The 19,472-nt window shown below is 52.1% G+C and overlaps 1 protein-coding gene across 5 annotated transcripts in view; it reads left to right on the top strand.

The window, feature by feature from the left end:
• Positions 1-19,472, top strand: part of SLC1A2 (solute carrier family 1 member 2) — a 137,461-nt gene that overhangs the window by 25,483 nt on the left and 92,506 nt on the right. Inside the window, exon 1 of one of the 5 annotated variants that reach the window (XM_070487523.1) lies at positions 19,104-19,243. The exons of the other annotated variants lie outside the window; for them this stretch is intronic. The gene's annotated coding sequence lies outside the window, so the exon portion shown is untranslated. Of the gene's footprint in view, positions 1-19,103; positions 19,244-19,472 lie in introns of those variants that run through there. 5 annotated transcript variants of the gene reach the window in all.

Raw genomic sequence — 19,472 nt, 5'->3', positions numbered from 1 at the left:
CTGGGTGCAAGCGCCCGGTGTCATCAGTCATTTTTCCTTGGAATTTCTGAATATTTGGAGCCAAAGTTAAAGAGAGATTGCTTTAAAGAATTTCATTCTCTTCTTGATTCTTCCACAAATTTTTCTGAGCGTCTAAAAACAGAAGTGTCCCCACAGGCTCTTTGCTCTAACAGCTCACAACCCAGAGGGGAGTTATCTTTCTGTAAAAATATGTCCGGGGCCGGCCCAGTGGCGCAGCGGTTAAGTTTGCATGTTCCGCTTCTCGGCGGCCCGGGGTTCTCGGGTTCGGATCCCAGGTGTGGACAAGGCTCTGCTTGGCACGCCATGCTGTGGTAGGCGTCCCACGTATAAAGTAGAGGAAGATGGGCATGGATGTTAGCTCAGGGCCAGTCTTCCTCAGCAAAAAGAGGAGGACTGGCAGTAGTTAGCTCAAGGCTAATCTTCCTCAAAAAAAAAAAAAAATATCCAAGATTGTTCAGAGTGAAGTGGAGAAGAGCTTGTTGTCGTGTCTGGCTGGTAATTCCATAGAGTTGAAAATAGGAAATTGGTAAAGCTCACTTTTTTCCTCTTGCTTTTCAACTATATGATGAAAAACATTTTAAATAATTTTTCTAGAAAAAATTACTTAAGGTCCATTTTCCTGAAATAAATTCTGGGTAAATCGCCCCGCTGAGTGAGTGCGGTTTCCTTCCTTTCCCCTGCGGTTGGCGTGTAGAAAGAACACAGACTTCGGGTTTGGGCTGACCTGGGTGCTCGTCCCGCCCGCTTGTCCCGCCTGCACCCCTGCTAGGCTGAGACTGAGGCCGTGGGCTCTAGGACTCAGCTTCGTCACCTGTAGAATGGGGGTAATAATTTTGGCCTCATGAGGTTGTCGTAAAGATTGGTGGGAGAAATAAAAAAAGTCTGCATGGAAAAGTGCTTCCATGTATGAATTTTTGATATGAATAAGTTTTCATCACAATGGAACGAACTGAGTCTAGAAATGATGTATGTTTTCACTTCCCCCTCCGTCCAGAAGGGTGCAGTGTGAAGCCGAGAAACGCATTTCCGTTCCCTTATTTTACTGTCCTGAGATTTAACGACTTACAGATTGTGTTTTTAAGCTGTCTTTTCTCCACCCATTCGCATCTCACTCTCACACAGATACAGTTTCTGTCAGAAATTCGACATTCACGAGAAAATGGCCACACCTTTTTGGACACTTTTTAAAAAAAAAAAATAAGTAAGGACTTTCAGTTGTTGCCATGACAGCCAGTCTCCTGTCAGTTATCCAGAAATGGATTATTAATGGGCTTTGTCCAGGCTGTGTCAGTGAACACACCCACGTCCTCCAAGGGAGGGTAATGCGGCTCCAATGGCAAGAGTGGCCACAGTGCTGACTGGGATGTCCTTGCCCCCCAGCCGCAGGCTTGCGCGCGCACACACACACACACACACACACAGAGACACACACAGACACACAGACACAGACACAGACACACACACAGACACACACAGAGACACAGACACACACACACACACAGACAGAGACACACACACACACACAGACACACACACACAGACACACACACAGACACGCACACAGACACACACACACAAACACACACACACACAGACAGACACGCACACACACACAGACACACAGACAGACACACACACAGACACACACATACACAGAAACACAGACACACATGACCTGAGTGAGCCAGCCATTTGCATGGGATCGTCTTCAGCAGCCAAAGACCCTATTTTCCTGGCATTTCAGGTTATGTAAAAGGTTGAGTGGCTGTCTGAGTCGTTTTTCCGGAAGCAGGATGCTTAAACTGGTACTTTGTTTCATTCCCAGAGATGTGACCCATTTCTGCTCAGATAGCCCTTCCCACAAGGTAAGACAGTTGTCCGTGGCGATTGACTGACCAGGAACAAATTCATGTACCAATTCCGCGAGATAAGGGGGGAGGCCACCGGAAGGCTGAGAGTCAGACAGGATATTTTTGCAACTTATTGAGCTATAGGTGGCTCAATTTAAAAATAAGAGGCACTGTGTGTTAGCCTTTCAAGCTTCTCAGACAAGGCAATTTTAAGGCAACTTACATAACCTATCTAAGCCTTGGTTTCCACATCTGTAAAGTGGGTTTCCAATAGAACCCCATGTTTTAGGGGTGGTTGTAAGGAAGTTCCTGGCACACAGTGAGCCTTCAGTCCGTTAGCTGCTGTTCTTGAAAAGGTTGATCCCTAGGCCTGTACCAGGGCCTCTTGAACGTTGTCGAATCTCCTGAAATCTTTTAGGATATTCAAAATACAACCTTTTAAAGCTGACTTTTTTTTCAAAAATAAAAATTAATTTATTTCAAAAGAAAATGCTTGGAGCTGCCATCCAGGTAATAACACGTCGATGGCTTTTCTTCAGTGTCGAGCCTGGGTTGACACCAACCTCGCTGATTTCTGCTGCCATGGTGTCTGAGGGTGTCCATATCTGAAAGTATCTAGAAAATATGTCCCTTTTAAAAGACATCTTCTTGTTCTGACACAGTAAGAGAGTGAGAGATTAGAGAAGGCAAGATGGACCTAAGAATTCAGGTATTCCATTGAAGAGAAAAACCTGGCATTGTGAAAGAAATACAGCCAGGAGCACGGTTCAAGGCCAGGGAGAATGAAAGTTTTAGAGGCTGGTTTTGCTCCTTGCTTTCTGTCTCCTCGTCTAAATTCTTCTAATTCTGATGAGACGAGTTCCTGTAGGGTTAAGATGGAAAAAAAAGTCATTATCTGAGTGAGTTAGAAGATGCTGAGGAGAAGCCAGGGCCCAGAGAAACGAAGCTTAGTGCTGTCTTTGCAGGAGCATCTCGTGGGGCCCACGGCCTCAGGAGAGCAGATGGCCCAGCCTGCACGTGGTGGGACTGGCATTCAGAAATAACACACAGGTCCCAGACAGTGCGTATTTAAGCTATTCTGGAAAGACTGTTTTCCCGCCAACCGTGCCCCTCTGTGGGATCTGCTGCCAGGGAAGATCGGGAGGCAGAGCACTGCAAAACCTGTGGGCTCCCGGATGCAGACAGGCTGGCTGTGTGACCTTGGAGAAACTGCCTACCTTTCTGAGCCTCAAGTTTGCTCATTTGAAAAAAGGGAGATGGTATTTTCCTTGCAAGGCTGTGATGAGGACGTGATGAGACGCCATCTGTGATGCGCCTGGCCTGTCATAGGCTCTCAACACCTGTTACCCCCTTCTGTGTGCTGAAGAAGCTGTCCCTGTCCCTAATTCCTGAGGGGACAGTGGGGCCATGTGGGCTGGGAGATTCACTGGCCTTTCTCGGTTCCAGCTTAGAGGGGAGGGAGATTTTATTTTTTGGTAACGTCTATTTCACGCTCTCATGAGTTCACCCTGAGGCCCAAGTATGACCTTGTCAGCCATTCAGCATGTGGGTAAGTTTTTATCGTACTTCTTTAGTTTATCCTCCTGCAAAACACATATTTCTGGGAGGTCTAATCGAGCGCCTCTCTGTGAACTATGCCACGTTCAGGCAGATGCTTGCCTGGGGGGTACCCGGTCATGTGGGGCCCCCTGGCCTGGGCACAGCACCCTGACCTCCCCAGGCCTGTTTTTTTTTAAACGTAAAACATCAGGTTGATGATTGGGTTCCTAAAGTCCTTTTACATCCCCCAAATTCTATGGTTTGAATTTCCAGTTCTCTGTGTAATCATCCAATAGCACAAGCAGATAAGTGGCCTGAGCTTCTGTGATGGTATTTTTCTCCCACAGAGCTGGTGACGCTGGTGAAGATTCAGAAGTTGGGACACTGGTGGGTTTGCCACGGTGGCAAGGGGCCAGGGCAGTCGGCAACGGGTGAACTTCTCTAATCCGCAGAGGCTGAGCTGAAACTCTTAGAAGACTCGTTTAGGATTTTTGGATCTTATACAGACTTATCATTTTGAATTATGGCCGTATGCTGTGCAGCCAGCCTCTGGGTTGGTCTTCCCTATGCGAGAAGGAGGAAGGCCACGTTCATCTATTTGTACATTACTTTTCTCAGCCTCGTGGGATTCTAACGATGAGGTCAGAGCTCAGACAAACCAGGAGCAAGCCACATGGACGAGAACACTCATCTTCCATATTCTGTGTGGGGGCGAAGGTTATCCAGAGTTTGGCAAATGAATGTTTTATACATTTTTAGTTAAAATATTTATAGTATGATGGTATCATTTTAAAAAATCATTCCCAGCTTTAACAGCTTTGTTGATTAATCATCCAACCGCTGGTCCAAACTGTACTCAACAAGAGAGCTTCGACTCTTGTTTTGTTCCCTGCTCTTGAAATCCATGAGAGAGCTATACCTAACAATACCATACTGTCATCTTTTCTTTACACTCCTGTGAGTGCATTTTTCTTTCAAGCAACCCAAACAGTCCTGACTAAGAGAGTGGAGGAGGATGGCAGTCATTGCTAAGCTTTATCGCGTTGTGGCAATGGTTTCTCAACTGTCCCCTTTATCGTGTTAACTGTCAGTGCTCCAAACTTGCCATTGGCATAATTGCTGCCCCTTGAGCACCCACAGCCCCATGGACAGGGTCTGGGGGGCGATGTCACACCATGTATGTCATGAGTGAGATGGTACTGTGGTGGCCGCCCCTCGGAACATTAGCACTGCCCTCTGGAATCCAGCTGGGCATCGTCCAGCAGACGTGGATTAAGCACGCACGGTGCATCAGGCCCTGTGGTAGGTGTGGGACACGTAGAGATGGAGGAGACAGCTTGCTCTGGAGGGGCTTATGTTGCAGTGACAGCAGTGACTCAAGCGAGCAGACCCTATGCCAGCATTGTTTAAGTGCCGCATGTATGTCGGCCCCCACACACGGCTGTGGAACATGGACACCATGGGGGGAGTTGCTTTTCTGGAAAGACAACAAATTCAAGAGTGCAGTGTGACAACTGTGAGAAGGATATGCTGCACTTGGTTTTTCTGAAGTACGGGGAAGACGGGCTCGGAATTCCCTGTCTGCGTTCCGAGGCAGATGAGAGCAGTGAGGGCCTTTGCGGAGGGGCTGGCATCCTCCTCAACAGTAGGCTGGGCGTGAGTGGCTAGGCTGATGGCTTGCACCTCAACATCCCTCTGATGTTCTTAAAAACTGACATTTAGAGATCACTCTCTATTAAGATTCTTGGATGCTCCTGGTAGAACCCTAGCTCAGAGCGAAAGCAGGGGGATCTTTATTGGCTAAGGTCCCTGGGACGTCTAGGGACTCAGTGAGCTGCGGACAGAGCGGGACCAAGGGTGTGCATGTCGTCATGGAGATCCTGTTCCCTCCCCATCTCCCGCTGGGCTTTCCTGGGGTGTCTGCATTTGGGTCAACGAGGGCTCCTGGCAGTTCACAGCTTACAGGATTCTCACAGTCAATGATCCCAGAGGTAAAAAGTGCCTCTTTTTGACGCTTCCGGGAAAAGGCCCGGGGAACGGTCTCATGAGCTGGACTTCAGTCACACCCAGTCCTGGTCTGACCACTGGAGGAGAGAGACTGTTGTCTGATGGGCCAGGTCTGGGTCATTGCGTTCACTTCTACAGGGCAGATGGAAAGGGGTGGTTCCCTAAAGAGATGCTGGGGAGATGAAAAGAAGGGAAAAGAAAAGAAAGAGAAAAAGAAGGAAGAAAGGAAGGAAGAAAGAAGAAAGGAAAAAATGAAGAAAGAAAAAGAAATAGGTGTGGCTACTACAAACCCATAAAAATCTCATAATTATATGACTTACACCTGAGCTCTGCAATCCTTAATTCCAGTTTAGTTTATCACGGACTATTTTCTCCTTTTTCCACCTCCACTCCCACAGACGTGTGATTTTTTAAAGTTGTGTTGCTTTCTGTCACCTGAAGCTTCAGCAGTTGCTGTGAATGCCGCTTCTTTAAGCTCAGGGTGTCATTAGGAGCATAACAGCCACCCTGTGCAGCTTAACTTCTCCCTACAGATTCTAAAAATACCCAGAGACGCTCAGACAGGGAGGCACCGTGTGTGCAGGTGCAAACACATGCCGGCTTTCTCAATGGCCTCAGAGCTGTCGCTGCAGAGACAGCCACTGGGTCACTCAGCTCTGTTCTTTACTTTTTATTTTTAGTTTTGGCTCACCTATACTGCTGTTTATGCAGAGGAGAAAAAAGGAGTTATTGTTGGAACAGAATTGACTGGAAGAAAGGGAAAGAGAGAAACATCAAACTCGTTATATGTCTCTTGTAGCTTGGTGTCGCCCTGGACTAAGATGTGTCAAGAGATCAGACGAGTCCAGGGAGCAGCACAGATTAGCTGGGATTTAAAATAAAACTCCTTGACAAGAGGTCACCTAGAGTGACTCTCACGCATGTATCCCTGAAGAGGCCCGAGGACCACATTCGGAGGTTAGTGCTCACAAAGGGCCAGGGCCAGCGCTGGGGTTATTTTTCAAAGGCAAAGCAAAAGCCACTCCCCTTTCCATGGAGTTCTCGGGTGGAGCTGAGCCATCCTGGAAGCTGGAGTTTTCTTGTTTCAAGGAGGGGTCCCATTTTATGGGTCTGAGGAGCTAAGGATGTTGACATCACCTGCTCTGTGTCTGTGGTTTGGGAACCTGTCCAGTGTTGGTCGTCTTATCAAAACAATGAGCCTTGGGTTTTTGAAAGGTGACCCGGGGTTAAATGATAAAATCAGATGGATTATGAAAATAAGTGAGTCATTACAGGTCGGACCTTTGGTAGGTTGCCTGGAAGAATCAAGGGTCTCCTTAACCAGAGAATGAGCCTGGACCGATGTAGCATGCAGGCACAGTCTGTTAGATGGCACTAGTGATGATCAGGGAAGGGAGAAAAAACCCGCAGCTTTTTACCAACTCTATGGGTGTCCGGACTCCATGGCACATTTGTTTTAGCTGCTGGGAACTGCCACGCAATTAGCAGATTGCTCAGAAGTTGTTCTCGGAGCAGCCTTTCGGTTGGCCAGTTTACGGCAGGATCCTGGGATTAAGATTAAAAAATTAATCCTTGTAGGGTAAGCGTGAGTGAGTTCTTGGGACAAGATGCACTTCGCAGTGTTTCCGTCCTCGCGTGAGGGGAGGGAGCCTGCGTGCCCTGGACATGTGCTTCTCATTGGAAACTGCGATCCAGTCTCTCTCTAGCCTGGTTCTCATGGAAAGTCCTTGGCATCTCCTCAAACCTCAAGCAAAGGCTTCTAAGCTGCTAAATGGCTCAGTGGTCCCTGCCAAGGAGCGTGTCAGGGGCAGGGGCGCCTTGCTCTTTGCGGGTGGGAGTTTGCTCATCCGGGAGTTAAAGTCTGCCTTCCTTAAAAAAATCTGCATTGCTTATTTAAATGGAATCGCCTGAATGTGGTGAAGGATTTGACTGGTTGCGTGAATCTGGGCAGCCTGGTAACAATATTAGCCGAGTGTAGCAGCAGCAGCAGGAGCTGACACCCGTGCAGCACTTCCTAGGTGCCAGACACTGCTCCGTGGGCCGCAGATTCTGATGCGTTTAGTCCACAGACAATGGGGTTTCAGATTCGTCCCTCCATCTTCCCCTCCGGAGCTACAAGTAGCCAGACGGGCTATGCTCGCTTTCCAGGATGGCCAGGCAATTGCCAGCTGTTAACTGCATCCTGCATCCTGCAGCCTTGACTTCTCCTGGAGTTTAGTTGGAGAGAACCACGGGTTACATGTTTGTCTGCACACACTCTCGTCTTTCACACTCTTGTTCATTTTGTGACCAGCGAGTTCAAGGCACACGGTTTCCCAATCCGATGGAGAGCTTCAGTTATGGGCAAAGACCCATTTTGTTCGCCCTGCCCTTCTTGCTTCCAACACTTTGGGAAGGTTCTCATTTTATGCTAAGTAGTTAAATTTCATGAAAAAGAAGGGCGGCGGCCTTTCGGAGTTGCTCATGAAGACCCAAGCTGCTGATGTGAACGGAAAGGGGGAGCTCTTGGACACAGAGATTTTAACACATCAGCCCAGGTTTCAAGCTGCTTCAGCGCAGTCAGCATCAGTGCCCTTTGGTGGCGTTTCGTGTGCTTTGGTGAAAGGGGTGTATATTGCAGGAGCGAGCTGCTCTGGGATCGCTGTCTTCCCAGGAGGGGGGCCTGGGTGTCCCGGGCACCGTCACCCAAACAAACAACACTGCAGTCATGGTTCCCTAAAGCCATGCTGTGTGGAGGCATCAGGCCCCTTCCACGTGCGTCTGCATTTTAGGATCTGCGGGTTCTGCCCTTTCCTGAATGTGTATGTTGCTTTTCCTTTCAGAACGTGGAGTCCTAAAGTGCAAATGTGCATTTGGGCTGGGAGGCAGTGGTATTGCCGATTGCATTTCCAAGTGTGAGGCGCTGGCCTGGGCGTGGAGCGAGGGCAGCCTGTCTGTTGACTGTGGCTTTGCTTTCCTGGCTGAACCACTGGGGACTTCCACAGGCAGAGCTGCTGCCTCCTGCCTTGTGCAAGTGTTTTCACTTACAAAGGCCGATTTCATGAAAAAGATCGTGATTTGGGGTTTCTTAAAGAAAAACCCACATTGGCAGAAAGGAAAGGGGTGTTCCAATTTTCTAGATAATTTAGATCATGAAGGTCTCTAAAAGAGGTGATTTAGGCCCAAAACAAAAGAAAACAAGCAAAACAAACAGAACAAATGACACAAAAAAACAAAAACTACTCTAATTGTTTAGGGTCTGAGCTATCTGGATTTGATAACCGGGAAGGGGCCTCAGCCGGCTAGTGACAGCAGCTGCAGGAGGATGCCCGTGCGGGCCTGTCCCGAGGGTCACCTTTGCAGGGGCTGTGGGCAGGAGGCGCGTCTCTTCTCACCTGCTTGGTGGTGTTTTCACCTGCGGAGTCTTCCTGGGAAGTAGAGTGGATGGAGACCATGCACTTTGGCTCTCAGGAAGACCTACGTTTACATTCTGGCGTGGCCACTCGGCTGTCTGGTGACTTTACCTTGCTGAGGCTCAGTTGCCTCATTTGATGTGGACGGGATAATCGCTCCCCTTTTGTAAGATCAAGTGGAATGATGGAGGTGGAGAATTTGGTCCCTAGTGTATGTTCTGTGATGTCCGTCTGTATCCCCGTCTCTGAGCTGAGGTCAAATCAGAGGACGAATTGATAGATAGCCAGCCCAATATTAGTTGAAAGAGGGAAGTCAACAAAGAGATGAACACAGTGTCTCAAGATCCACCGTTTCTATGCTATATCCCAATTCCACTACTGACGTGCTGTGTGACCTTGGGAAGTTGCTCAACCTCTCTGATCTTCAATTTCCTGATCTGTGAAATGGGAATAATCATACTGGTTCCTTCCTCCTAGGACTGTGGTGGGGATTAAATGAGCTAATGCTCATGACCTTGGTGCCCTGCACAGAGTCTTTCAACCTCCACGTGGTCCAGGCTGTGTGGGGTCCTGCAGATTTGTTGAATAGTGACAGTGAGGATGTGAGCGGAGAGAGGGAAAGATGACAGTCACATCTTGAAACACGTGTAAGTAATCTGGTGCTTCAGAAGCGGCTCCAGGTTGCTAAATCTCGGCGGTGCCAGCTTTTTCTTCTTCTTCTTCTTTTTTTTTGGTTATTCACAATTTAAGACAAATTTAATGTCAAATCAGGATGAGTCCTTGCATTCACAGGTGGAAACAATGTAACTGGATTGCAATTACAAAGACAAACACTTTAGTTTATAGACTGAGAAGGTCAGTGGTTTTGAACGTTTTGCCATTTTCAGTTTTTCATTTTTTCAACACAATTGAAATTTTTTTAGAAACTTGTAGGATTAAGGAACGTTGCGCTGCAAACACAATGCAGCTGGCGCCCGCGCGCCCCCACTCGGCTTCCCGCCATGCGACGTCTTGTGTCACCGTAGCCCACTGATGAAGACTCAGAGCCGCGCCCCGCCCCGCCGTCAGCTTGGGGCCCATCTGGACTTGCCCGGTGTACCCTCCGGGGCCCCCTCTGCTCCGGGCCGGTCCAGGCTCGTGCACGGCGCTCGGTCTCGCGTCTCCACAGTCTCCTCCCGTTGGCACAGCTTCTCTGTCCGTCTCTGTCCTTCGTGACCTGACACTCTTGAAGAGGCCCCATCAGTCCTTTTGTAGGATGCCCCTCAGTGTGTGATTATCTGATATTTTCTCCGTTTCCTGCTTTTCCGTTGACTGTCCAGGCCAAGGGTCTTCTGACAAATGGCAGTTACAAGGCCTCATAAGTTATCTGGTTATTTCAGCCTGGCGGGGTATTTTTAGGTCCTGGAAGTTAAGAGTATGGACTCTGAAGCCAGATAGTCTGGGTTCCATTCCTGGCTCTGTGACTTACCTGCTGTGTGACCTTGTGAATGTTACTTGACCTCTCTGTCCCTTAATGTCCTTGTCTACAACATGGGGATAATATAGAACTGACCTATTAGGGTTGTAGTGTAGATTAAGTGGGTTAAAGCCAGCGAAGAGTGCCTTGCAGTTGGTCGTCACTCAGTATGTCTTAGCCTTACCGCTGCTGCAGCGCCCACAGTCCTGTCCTCTGCCTCCCCCCCACGAAGTCCAGGCCCAGCGATGTCCTGATGGCGCTTCCCCGGTCCGCGGTGTGGGCGGGGTTCTGACCAGAGCGAGGCCTTTGCAGCAAAGCCTGGGGTTTTCGGCTGTGGTCCTCACGTCCCATCTAGAAAAGCTCTTTCAGCTGGAGGGTCGAATGTTGGTCCCCTCCGCGCGGCTGCCCTGGGCCCGCTGTCCTCTCCCCGCTCTCCTGTCCTTTGTTCTGCCCGTTGTGGGGCTCCCGTCCTGGCCAGGGCGGCGTGGTGGGCACAGGCCAGCTCCCTGGAAAGACTGGCGGGGCAGGTCCGGCGCCATCGCTTGGCAGGCACGTCGATCGATCGCTGCTTCGGCCTCTCCATCTCCGAAAGGCGCCTGCGACGCAGCAGCTGGGGCGGTAGAATTGGCCGAGGCTTTTCCCTGGCGGCGCCCTGTAGATGCTCCCTCTCCTGTTTTCTTTAATCCGCATCGCAACTGTATGATGTGACTGCCAACGTGACCCCGTTGTACAGATGAGGAAACCCAGAAACAGAGAGTCTAAGTAACTTGCCCAAGATCACACAGCCAAGGTATGGAGGGGTCAGGATTCAGACTCAGCCTGGCTGTGGAGCCACCTTCTTACTGACCGCACTCTTTGCGGCGTGGAGCCTCAGAGGGTCTCTGTGAGGGTTAAATAGGGAGAGCTACATAAAGTACTCAGGAAAGTCCTGGCCCACAGTGAGTGCATAATAAACCTCAGCGGTTATTAATCCGTGATCTCGTTTCTGTCTCCTCTGGCTTGTGGGTTACGTGATTTTGGGGATGCAGCTGCTGGTACTTGCCGGTCACTGACGAGTGTGCTGCACCATGGGCGATGGGCACCTCGCCCGATTTCCAGACTAGCAGTACCTTGGGTTCTGCTTTTCTGGCCCTTGCTTCTGACTTCTTTCTCTCACTCACAGCTGAGCCTCATGTCTGCGGGGGACCAGCTGCTTCCTGTCCCCAAGCTCGGTCCCTGAGACCCATGGTGTGGCACAGCCCGGGGCAGGTCCTTGTGACTGGCGTCCTTGCTGGGTTTGCCCACCTCAGGCAGGGGCTCAACGCTCTCTCGGGAACAGCAGCCCTGGCCCTGGGCCTCGGGGTCTGGAAGAAGGCGTTCGAGGAGGACGGGTGCCCAAGGACAGCCGCGGAGGGATGGGGAACGGGAGGGGCCCGCGCTGCGTCCTCAGCTCCCGGGAGCCTTTCCTCCCGCTGTGACTGGAGTCCCCCCGTCCCTCCAGGCTGCCTCAGGGCCCCGTCTCTGAGAGGACGCCTTCTCTGCACCCCGACTCGCCTCGGGCCCTGCCAGGTGGGTCCCCCTCCTTCCGAAAGTCAGCCCCTGGGTGTGCACAGGCCTGAATCTCAGACCACGAGGCAGGGAGGTGTCGTGGGCAGAGTCCAGATGCTCCAGCCAGACCGTGGGGGCTGCATCCCCACCACCACATGCTCAGTGAGCTCAGGCAAGTTCCTGAGGCCTCTGTGCCTCGGTTTCTTCACCTGTAGAGCACAGAGTATACAGTGCCTGCCTCACAGGGTCATTTTAAGGAAACTCAGAAAGCTTATTGATTATAATCGCTTTTATACTGGGAATTTCTCGAGGCTGCATCAGCACTGTACTCATATTTGTGGCTGGGCCTGGGCTAGGTCCTTCCTGGTTGTTGAGAATGAGTTTGCAATAAGTATCTGAGGATTGGAGTGGGTTTCAGCGTGGACTCCGTGGCTGCGCTCCAGGACCACTGAGGCTCGATGAAGGCAAGAGAACAGCGGCGGGGTGGAGCCATCAGCTGGGCGGGGCGAGCCGCCGATGAAGCTCCGTCCGGAGCCATGAGATTCTAAGTCCAGCTGAAAACGCACGAAAGATGCACCCCATCCTGAGAGAGAAGACGCGGCTCCCTAAGGGGTGACAGGGCAGCCTTGGGTTCCCTCCGCGCCGGCGCCGCCTCTGCCCCCTGCCCTCCCCTTTCCTCCTCCCCTTCCCTCCCCATCCCTCCTCCCCTTCCCTCCTCCCCTTCCCTCCCCATCCCTCCTCCCCTTCCCTCCTCCCCTTCCCTCCTCCCCTTCCCTCCCCATCCCTCCTCCACATCCCTCCTCCCCTTCCCTCCTCCCCTTCCCTCCCCATCCCTCCTCCCCTTCCCTCCTCCCCTTCCCTCCTCCCCTTCCCTCCCCATCCCTCCTCCCCATCCCTCGTCCCCATCCCTCCTCCCCTTCCCTCCCCATCCCTCCTCCCCTTCCCTCCCCTTCCCTCCTCCCCTTCCCTCCCCTTCCCTCCTCCCCGTCCCTCCCCTTCCCTCCTCCCCTTCTCTCCCCATCCCTCCTCCCCATCCCTCCTCCCCTTCCCTCCTCCCCTTCCCTCCCCATCCCTCCCCATCCCTCCTCCCCTTCCCTCCCCTTCCCTCCTCCCCTTCTCTCCCCATCCCTCCTCCCCTTCCCTCCTCCCCTTCCCTCCCCATCCCTCCTCCCCTTCCCTCCTCCCCTTTCCTCCCCATCCCTCCTCCCCTTCCCTCCCCTTCCCTCCTCCCCTCCCCTCCCCATCCCTCCTCCCCTTCCCTCCCCATCCCTCCTCCCCTTCCCTCCTCCCCTTCCCTCCTCCCCTTCCCTCCCCATCCCTCCTCCCCATCCCTCCTCCCATCCCTCCTCCCCTTCCCTCCCCATCCCTCCTCCCCTTCCCTCCCCATCCCTCCTCCCCATCCCTCCACTGTTCTCTCTGCCCCCCTCTTCCCTCTAGGCCGTGCCCCACTCCCGTGCTTTCCTCAGGAGCTGCAGGCAGCGTGAAGCACCAAGGGCTGAGGGAGGACCCCGCAGGGCTGGACCCCAGACTCCTCCCTCAGTTGCCCGGGGGATTAGTGGCTTCGTAGCTCTCAGGCTGCTCTCGCTTTGCTGCAGTTTAGCTTTTTCAAATTAAAAACATTTGTGACCTACAGCCTGGTCAGATGAGTTTCGAGATCGGGTTGGACGGTGCTGCTTCAACTCGCGCCTACGCCGCGGAGCCGGGGCACCCCAGGCCCGAGGCTTCTGACTGCAGCCTCCAGCGGGGTTTCCACACAGCATCCACCGTCGGAACCTCTTGGGTTCCAGAGCGGGAGGGAGGCGCCAGGCCCTGACGGGGAGCCGTGGGCCGTGTAAACGGATTGCAGCCTTTGGGCAGAGAATCTAGACGCCATCCAACCTGGTGGGTGCTGCCAAGCATAACTCAACTGTCGGACTCCCCTCCCCTCCCCGCGGCCTCGAGTTTCACGAGAAAAGACCCCTGGGTGTTACTTTAGTCCCTGGAGCCCCCAGTCTCTGGGAAGGCGATGGGGGAAGAAAAGTCCATCCTGCTCTGTGTTCTTTCTGCTGTCCCCACGCTGTCAAATCCAGGCAGGACTGGATGTCGATGTTTTAAGACCAGAGGTGGACACGGGCAGGGAAATCAAGCACCATGTGTAGTGTACACTCTCTCTCCCAGACCCGTGCATTCCGCTCACGTAAAGTATTCTGTACAGGAGCTGAGCTGAAGGAGAGTTTACTTAGGGGCCAAGCGTGTTTGAAGGTCTTCGCATTACAAGATAGGAACTATGATTATCCTCATTTTGTAGATGAGTAAACAGAAGCTCAGAGAGGTTTAGTGACTTGGCCAAAGTTGCACAGCTAGGAAGTGGTGGAGCGGGACTCAAACCTGTATCTGACAGGCTGTACAATGTGTGCTGTTGATAAGTAAGCCATACTGTTGTAGGACCCGGGGAAGTACGCCAGCTTCACTCCCGGTGTGAAATGGATGCCTTGATGAGATGAAAGATGAGTTTGGGGGCACATGAGATGACTGGGGGTGCACTGATGACAAATTAAGTTCCATCATGTGGTGAGAAAACAACTCGCTTTTCAAATCTCCTTCCATCCCTCTGATTACGAGGTTCGACCCTCGCTCAGGTCCTGCCAGGCCTTTGCCACGGTCCTAAAACCTTTTCAGCCCTCTTTCAAACAAAGGGAGAGCAGCAGGCAGCAGACAGCATCGCTAGAGTTCGGTAAGATGTCCGCTGTCCCGTGCATTTCCATGCCCACCTATTTATGACAGGCGGTACTGGCTTTTCATCGATAGTAGTACCGGGAAAACTCCTCTCAGAGGACGTTTATTTCAGCACAAGAACCGGTCAGTGTTAAACATGGTTAAGTAGATAACAGTGGAGGAGGTGAAAATAGTGAAGAGCTGGAGTGAGTGGCTCTGGCGTGAGACAGGCCACGATGGGTGTGGGAGCTCCCGGCCTGACGCGGCTCTGACTCACTCAGCCTCAAGGAGGCGCCGCTCTCCTCCCCGTGGTCAACAGGAGAAAAGAAACGAGCCGCTGGCGAGTCCGAGTCCGGTGAGCCGGGCTTTCCCTTGAGATCCCAGGTCTGCGCTCACTCGCTCTGAAGGCTGTTGGAAGAGATGGGGGATGGAGACGATGAAGCTGGTTTCTGTCTCCATCAAACCGCAAAGGCTGAGCGAGGGCTGAGGATGAACTTAGGTTTCGGGTCAGGTCCTGCCCTACAAATGGGAGGTTCCAGGTGCTGGAGGGGGTTTCCCCTATGGTCACCTAGGCCGAGGGCAGTGGTAGGTGACTCGTGCTTTCATACATTTGCAGGCCGAGCTCCTCTTCTCTATTCTCTTTTCCTAAGGTAGCCAGCAGCCTGGCCTGGTCCGTGGGGACCCAGACAGCCCAGGGCTCAGCCTCTGTGTCTTGTGACCCCAGCTCCCCAGCGGCACACGGGGCCGCGAGCTACAGGGAAGAAAGTAGACGATGGCCTCCACCCTCCAGAAGCGGGCCAGGCTGTGCTACGGTGATTTTGCCCTTAGAGCAGCATCCTTAGGGAGGTAAGCAGCCCGGGTCTTCCATAAGAGGGTCAGTCAGGAAGGGCCCCCAGGAGCGAGAAGTCCTGGACCAGGCAGCTTTCACTGGGTTGTGCTTCAGTAACAACAACCCCAAGTCTCTGTGGCTACAACCTCGAAAGTTTGGTTTTTGTGTCTGTTCCACGTTGGCTGCTGGCCAGTTGCAAGTGTCGTCTGTGACCACTCCATCTAACCCAGGCTGATGTTACAACTCAGTTATAGAGTTACTTTTACCAAATTCTTAGAGCCAGTGTAGCAACTCTTGGCTCAATGAACTTTTCTCACTGTGGGCTGAAGGTCCTTAACTTACAGAATATTAATAAGAAGATGGTGAGCGGAGATTTATTTTTAACCACAGTATCTGAGTTGGTTTCTCAGTGTGAGTCTACTCGGGTAGATGATGACTCACCCCAAACTGACCCCTTTCAGAAATGTCTGTGGAGCAACACAGAGGGGAACTCTCAGTTGCCTCTCTCCCCACGGCCCCGCCCCCGCCCCCCATTGAAGGACATGCTGACAGCCGTTTGCGGCCTCCTGGACAGCACTCCAGAACGGCAGTGGGTCTGTCTGCTCTCCTCGTGTGGGGGACACATATGGTGCTCTTGGTGTTGGAAGGAGCAGAATGTGTTCTGAGAGCTACTTTTACATCCAGCCTCCGTACACAGAGGGGCAGGGGTGCAAGTCAGCACGTGGTCCCTCTGCTGCCGGCGTCCCTGTCTCTTGCTAAGCTCTCTCTTTGATGGCCTGTCCTTGCAGGAATAGGACATATGACTTGGGGAGGGAGTGGACCTGGCCTGCCACGTGCCGCTCTGCATCCCAGGCCATCACAGGGGCGCCAGTGCAAACCAGTCAGTGGATGAGGGTGTGGATGCTGCTCCCGCTCAGGCACCACCTCTTGCTGCAGAGGCTGCACCTGCGTATGAGTTTCTTCCATCTTTGGCTCAGGTCCTGGCTCCGATCCTTGCGCGGCCACGTGACCTCGGGCAAGTTTCTTCTCCTCTCTATGCCTCCTCAGTAAGGTGGAGGTAGTAATAATTTCATGCAGAGGGCTGCTGGAAGAATTCAGCCTAAAGCCTGCCTTATGGAAAGTGCTCTCACTGTCAGCTCTTCTGTTTGTCATTTCGAGATAGAACCAGACCGGTTGGAGATGTCCCCAGGGAACTGGCATCCTAGGTTTTCACAGCCCGGAGGGATGATAAGGCACCGTCTGGTTCTGTACCCCAAAGGATATTGGATACCCTCTGATGTGCCCCTATTTTGCAAATGACAAAAACTTTTGGCAACCCAGAAAAGGAGGCATCTGTGGCAGCTTTGCCCTCAGTAGCTGTGTCCCAGGCTGCGGGGTACCCCCTCCTTTGCTGCCAGGCAGCAGCCTGCTCTGCCTCCTACTCAGACATCCATGGGTCCGCAGCAAGCCCAGAACATTCTGGACAGAATGTGAATGCTGCTCAGGCTGTGCCTGGCTAATTGATCAGCTGGTCGTCCTCTCTGCATGGCACTGGGAGATGGTCTTGCTCTCCGTGCCTGGCCTGCAGCCACCCCTGCCTCCTCCACTTCCCCTCCTTTCTCATGTACTCATGCCTCACGCTGTCCCTTCTCTGAAGAGACAGTAAGCCGTCCTGGAGAGGCCCAGTAGTGCGATGGTCATGGGCAGGCACTTAGGAGTCTGACTTTGAGGGTTTGGATCTCAGCTCTGCCACTGACCAGCTGTGTGAACTTGGGCCAGGTACTTAGCCTCTCTGTGCCTTCTCCTTGGCTACAAATGGGAATAATAGTAGTGTCTACCTCATAGGGTTGTTGAAAGATTTAAACAAGCCAAATGCATGTAACGCACTTCGAATGTGCCTGGCAGATAGTCTTCAGTGAAGGTTGGCTGGCATCGATACCTGACAGTGATGAATGTCACCAAAAGAGGATGCAGACGCTGCAACTGGAAGAACTTGAATGTCGTTGAGCTCCCAAGGAGATATGAGACTGGAAATCCAGTTTGCTCTGATTTGCCCTGGATTCTAATGGCAACTCTCAAAGGCAAAATCACTTAAACCACGTTCAGGGCTCATAAAGGCAATGGCTATTTTGCGTAGGAAATATTTGTGGAGTGAATCAATAATGATGACAACAATCATAGTGTCCATGCTGCGTGCTGTCTGTGTTCTAGGCACTTTCGTATACATCAACTGATTTAATTTTCACAACAATCCTGTGAGATATCATTAATTCTTATTGTCACCCCTCTTTATGAATGAGGTATTTGAGGTTCCGACTTGTTAAGTAATCTGCCCAGCATCACACAGCTCACGAGTGGTGCAAGTAGGATTGAAATCTCAAGTGGAGCGCCAGAAGATGTCCACTGCGTGCCACTCACCGATCTGTGGCTGCTGTGATGAACCAAACCAGATACGGTCCTTTCCCAGAGGCAACAGCTCTGTGAACAGTTCAGATGGGGACTGAAACGGCCCAGGGTGAGGCCCGAGATGGCTGGTGAGAGAGCCACAGACATGGTGACGGGTGGGCCTAGCGGATGGAGACTTCAGGATGCAGGGATCCCACACAGGCCCCATCACGGGGGAGCCCTGCGTCAGGTCACCCGCAAGACATCCCGGATGGATGTCTGCTGTCTGGGGCAGATGATGGTCCCGATGCCCTCCTGGCCCTTCCCTTCTGGCCGCCTTTGCTGGTGGAGAACCGAGGCTACGTTCTCTGTGCTAAACTGTGGTCAGGTTAGTAACCGAGGCAGCCTGAGTCCTGCTCCCCTTCCGAGTGGAAGCCTGAGTTCTGTCCCCACCACAGGAGCCGATCCGCTGTGTGGCACAGGTCCAGGGGCCTCTTGGTGTTTATGTAGCAGATCACTGCTTCCCAGGGTGTATTCCATGGATCCCTAGATCTATAATATGTCTATAGTCCTTGTGTAAGAAAAATAAAACAAAAAGCAAAGTGTGTCTGGGCTCTAGTAACCTCGGGATGCTTGGCTGAGCACACTTTGTTCCTGCGGCACTGCCGAGAGCCTTCTGTACGCTGGCCACGCTGGGAGCCTTCAAGGGGAAGCAGCCCCTCCCGTCTCATTTGACACCTTAACCTTCGCGTCCTGGAACATTGGGGGGGATTAGTATTCCGAGGGACACGTTCTGAGAAATGGTGCTGTTATCCGTGGAAGCCATTGACGGTGACATGGGGACTGGTGTTCAAATCTTCCTCAAAACCCTAAGTCGACCTTGCATTTTACATTTAATTAGAAAACAAAATAGAGGGCCTTCAACAAAACCTCTGGATAAATTAAGCTATAGGACATTTAGAATTTAAGCATGGAGAAAGGATTGGAAGGCTGGAACATCTCCAGATCCTAAAAACAGAGAGTTTCTTTCACCTACGTTGGGAATTAGAAGTGAAAGACTCAGTACTTTGAGGAGTTTGGGTTAAATGTCAGGGAGCAAGGCCGCTGGGGATGACGTGGTTAACGATCACGGGTGGCTGTGAGGATGGGGATGGAGGAACGAAGATGAGTGCCAGCGAGATGGCCTGGTGACAGAGCGGCGGCTCTGGGGCTCACCAGCCAGCTCCTGCGAGAGCCGAGTGGAAATTTACAACCCAGGGAGGGAACAGCCTCAGTTCTTGCTTTTGGACAGGAAATGGACGGCAGAGGCCCAAGAGGGTCCTGACGGGGTCTTTAACCCCCATAATTACACAACACGCCCACAAACACTTAGCGACCTTGGGCGCTCCAGCCAAATGACAACAGTCGATAGGACAGCCTGTTACTTCTCTGACGTCAGAACGCTGGCCAGGTGAACTTTAAAGCCTCTGAGACTTTCCTCCGAGGACAACAGGACCACAGCGGGAACAGGGCTCACCCCAGCCCTCTGCTGCCAGCGTGTTCTTGCAGACAAAAGGATGGTCAGGTCAGCAATCCCGGGTGGGCTGGGGGTGGGCTGGGGGCCATGAGAAGGAAGGAGTCACTTTCTATTCCTGGAGAAGAGGAGAATGAAAAGGACAATAGGTTATTTTCCTGCACTCACTAGGGCCTATTTTGGTATTGGGCAAAGACACATCTTTTCCTGGGGCTGAGCAATGTCAGCTTCCTCCTGTGAACCAGGTCTTCCCATGAAACATAGAGGTTCAGAGAAAGAA

This window comes from Equus asinus, chromosome 17 (assembly GCF_041296235.1).
Source record: "Equus asinus isolate D_3611 breed Donkey chromosome 17, EquAss-T2T_v2, whole genome shotgun sequence".
NCBI lineage: Eukaryota > Metazoa > Chordata > Mammalia > Perissodactyla > Equidae > Equus > Equus asinus.
This window is presented reverse-complemented; position numbering and strand designations above follow the sequence as displayed.